The following is a 4,565-nucleotide window of genomic DNA, read 5'->3' as shown; positions in this document are numbered from 1 at the left end:
AAAAGCCGGAAGTGGCGCTGTGGCTCAAGTGGTAGAGTGCTAGCCTTGAGCTGAAGTGCTGAGGGACAGCGCCCAGGCCCAGAGTTCAGGCCACATGACCGGATCCCTCCCCCCCAAAATAAAAAAAAATAAAATGGTGCATAGGCTGCTTAGAGAGGTGGGTTTTCTGTGTGTGTGCATGCATATGTGTGTGCACGTGTGCGCACATGGGTGTGTGTGTGTGTGAGTGTATGTATGTGATACAGGATATCAAACATAGTTCTTGGCTCAAGCTAGGCAAGTTCTCTATTTTTAGGCTCCTTACATAGTGAGGGGTATTTGAAAATGCAACTTGTATATGCTGGGGACAGAGTTGGAGATAGTATCTGAGTACCCTGTAATAATTATTTATTTCAGCTTCTAATAGAGTTGAGCCTATGATATTTTGGGGGGCGTGTATTCATCTTGGGGCTTGAACTCAGGGCCTGAGTGCTGTAAAATTCAGGGCCTGAGTGCTGTTTCTGAGCTTTTATGCTCAAGGCTAGCACTCTACAATTTGAGCCACACTTCCATTTCTAACTTTTTGGTGCTTAATTGGAGGTAAGAGTCTCATGGACTTCCTGACCAGGTTGGGTCCGAACTGGGATCCTCAGATCTCAGTGTTTTGAGTAGCTAGGATTACAGGTGTGAGCTACCAGCACCTGGCTGGGGCTAGAATTTTAAAATACTTTCCAAAAACTGGGGCAAACCCATTGTTAATTTAGGAGTAAACTGTGAGGCTAGGTGCCACAAGTTACAGGTTGACACAGATAATCTCAGCTACTCAGGAGGAAAAGGAGGATCATGGTTTGAGGCTAGCCCAGGCAAAAAGTTAGTACAACCTGATTTCAACCAATAAACTGGGCATAATGGTGTGGGTCAGTGTCTCAGTTGTATATTAGGCATTGGTGGAGGATAGCAGTCTAAGGCTGGCCCCAGGTAAAATATCAAAACAAATCTGCTGGGCACCAGTTGCTCATTTCTGTAATCCTAGCTACACAAAAGGCTGAAACCTGAAGGTTCATAATTGGAAGCCTGGGCAGAAAAGTTCATGAGACTCTATCTCCAATTTATCATAAAAAGCTGGGCTAGATGGCCTGGGAAGGTGGCTCAGTGGTAGAGTGCTTGCCTTGCATGCATGAGGCCCTGGGTTCGATTCCTCAGCACCACATAAGCAGAAACAGCCGGATGGTGCTATGGCTCAAGTGGTAGAGTGCTAGCCTTTAGCTGAAGAGCTGAGGATAGTGCCCAGGCCGAGTTCAGGCCCATGACCAAAAAAAATAATATAAAACAAAAATCTGGGCTAGAAGCATGGCTCAAGTGATAAAGTATTACCCATGAGTGGGATAAAACTAAGAGACCTTGAGGCCCTCAGTTCAAGGCTCAGTACTGGTATAAAAAGTTGCTCAACATTTACCCAAGCGATCACAAACAAGGTTATACTAAAGCTACCAGCACAACTATGTTTATCACAGCATTATTTACCATAGCTAAAGATATGGACCCAACCCAGATGCCTCTCAGTAGATGAATGGATCAAGAGAATGTGGGGGGTGTGTGTGTGTGTATAATGGAATTTGTGTGTGTGTGTGTGTGTATAATGGAATTCTATACCTTCATCAGAAAGAGTAACATCACCCCATTTGTTTTTGTTTTTGTTTTTTTTGGTCCGGTTGTAGGGCCTGAACTCTGGGCCTGGGCGCTGTCCCTCAGCTCTTCAGCTCAAGGCTAGCGCTCTACCACTTGAGCCACAGCACCACTTGCGGCTTTTTTTTTCTTTTTGCTTATGTGGTGCTGAGGAATCGAACCCAGGGCCTCAGGCATGCAAGGCAAGCGCTTTACCACTGAGCCACCTTCCCAGCCCCCATGGCTTAAGTTTCTATAGCCACTTTACAGGTTGGACAAGCTATGGAGAAGGAAAGTCCACTAGGACTTAGATCTATGGTATATGTTAGTCTAGATTGCCTACATTTGTATAGCTTATACTGTTCTTTAGATGTGAGCCTCTCAGCAGTTGGCCTTTATGCAATTAAATTTGGCTTAATTGTAGGGATTAAGTTGTAGCAAATCCATGATTTCTTTGGAGAGAACCTGAGAAAGATTGCTGAGAGAGGGAGGTCTGCACACAGGAGTCAGCAAAGTGACCAACAGTATGAGTTGTATAGGTGACAGATTCTAATCCTGACTGCTGTATACTAAGTGTAGGGCACTGACTCTTAAATATTTGGCTTCGGTTGTCACATGACAAATGGAGTTAACAATGTCACCTCCACAGGGTTATCATGAGAAATTGGGGATAGTTAAGGGCCTGGCACAGAATAAGGGTTCCATGAATATCAGAGTTCATGTGTGTGTGTGTGTATGCCTGGGCTCACATGTGTGCATGTGCACGAATGTGTGCACTATTACTGAGGCTTAAACTCAGGACCTTGTGCTCTTGCTTACCTTTTTTTTTTTGTTGGTCGTGGGGCTTGAAGTTTGGGCTCAGGCACTGTCTCTGCACTCTTCAGCTCAAGGCGAGCGCTCTACCGTTTGAGCTGTAGCACCACTTCCAGTTTTCTAGTGTTTATTGGAGATAAGAGTCACATGGACTTTCCCTGCCCCGGCTGGCTTAGAACCTTGATCCTCAGATCTCAACCTCCTGTCTAGCTAGGATTACAGGCATGAGCTACCAGTGCCTGGATCTTGCTTTTTTGTTCAACTTTGACACTCTACTTCTTCAGCTACAACTCCACTTCCTGGTTTTAAATTTCTTGAAGGCTTGACTGCTTCCAAGCATGTTTTTCTGGCTTGTCCTACCAAGTATTTTGATCTTGGTTGTGTTCCTAAGAGGGCTGTCCTTGAGCTTTCTTGCTTGAGGCTAGTGCTCCATGTGAGCCAGTTTCACTTCTGGCTTTTGTGTGTGTGTGTGCTTAAATTGGAGATGAGTGTTATGGACCTGCCTGCAGCAACTGGCTTGGAACTTTGATTCTAAGATCTCAGCGTGCTGAGTAGATAGGATTGCAAGTATGAACCACTGGATCTCAGCCTAAGTAGCTATCTTGAAAGTGACCTTTAGTCTGGTCTTTGCCTGTGTTACAGTCCATCTTTGAGAACTGGAGGACAAGACAACTGCACAAATTCTGGCCCAGAGACTGCAGACAGCCTTGTTCGACCTTCCTCATGCCTACCCATGGCTATGCAGTCAGCAAATATGACAACCAACAGCAGCTTTGTGTATACCACCATTGGGGTTACCCTTCCAGCTACCCCTGCAGAACTGGGAAGGGCAAGAACTTAACCAGAGATCCTAGTTTGCAGAGTAGACATGAGTTTAGGGTGACAAAAGAAAATGTTAGTAGTACCCTGGTGTCTATGGCAGGCTCTTTTTTTTAACTGTCATGGGACTTGAACTTGGGGCCTGGGTGCCGTCTCTGAGCTCTTTTGCTCAAGGTTAGTATCTACCACTTCCTGCTTTTTGGTAGTTAATTACAGGTAAGAATCTCAAGCTCTTTCCTGCCTGGACTGGCTTCCAACTAATATCCTCAGGTCTCAGCCTCCTGAGCCACGGGTGTCTGGCCTATGACAGGCTTATCCAAACCAGGAATAGTAATTTTTCTCCCATCAAGTAGTTGAAAGATCTAAAATAGTTAACTGTCCAACTGGAGGTTTTTTGAGGGTGAAGTGATTAACTCAATGCAATTTGTGTTTCTCCAAATTTCAACAATTTAGAGTGGAGTTTTCTTTTCAATTATGTGGGAAATGACTAAAATGAGATGCATGATTTGTACATGTGCTGAGTAGGTCATTTTGCAAATGCTCTCACTCTAGCCATCCCATCTTTCCATAATTTTTTTTTCTTTTGGTGAGGGTCCTGGGGCTTGAACTCTGGGCCTGGGAACTGTCTCTGAGCTCTTCAGCTCAAGGCTAGTGCTCTACTAAGTCAAAGAGACACTTCTGGTTTTCTGGCGGGCTTTTCTGCCTGGGCTGGCTTTGAAATGCGATCCAGATCTCAGCCTCTTAAGATCACAGACATGAGCCACTGGTATCTGGCATGCCACTGAAAGCTCTTACTCAAGCCTAGTGCAGACCACTTAAGCTACAGTTCAATTTCTGGCTTTATTCCCCCTTTAATATTTTATTGGTGATAGAATCTCATGGACTTTCCTGCTCAGGCTGGCTTTGAACTGTGATCCTCAGATCTCAGCCTCCTGAGTAGCTATGAGTACAGATAGGCATGAGGGCTGGGAAGGTGGCTCAGTGGTAGAGCGCTTGCCTTGCATGCATGAGGCCCTGGGTTTGATTCCTCAGTACCACATAAACAGAAAAAGCCAGAAGTGGCGCTGATGTTCAAGTGGTAGAGCGCTAGCTTTGAGCTGAAGAGCTGAGGGACAGCGCCCAGGCCCAGAGTTCAGGCCCCATGACCAGACCCAAAAAAAAACCCAAAAAACAAAAAACAGATAGGCACGAGCCACTTTCAGGGCCACATTCCCAACCCCGTTTCTTTTTGTTGTTGTTGTTGGTTGTTCATGGGGCTTGAACACAGGGCCTGGTGTTGTTCCTGAGCA

Source organism: Dipodomys ordii, unplaced genomic scaffold, assembly GCF_000151885.1.
Source record: "Dipodomys ordii isolate 6190 unplaced genomic scaffold, Dord_2.0 Scaffold215, whole genome shotgun sequence".
NCBI lineage: Eukaryota > Metazoa > Chordata > Mammalia > Rodentia > Heteromyidae > Dipodomys > Dipodomys ordii.
Note: the sequence above shows the minus strand (reverse complement) of the source record.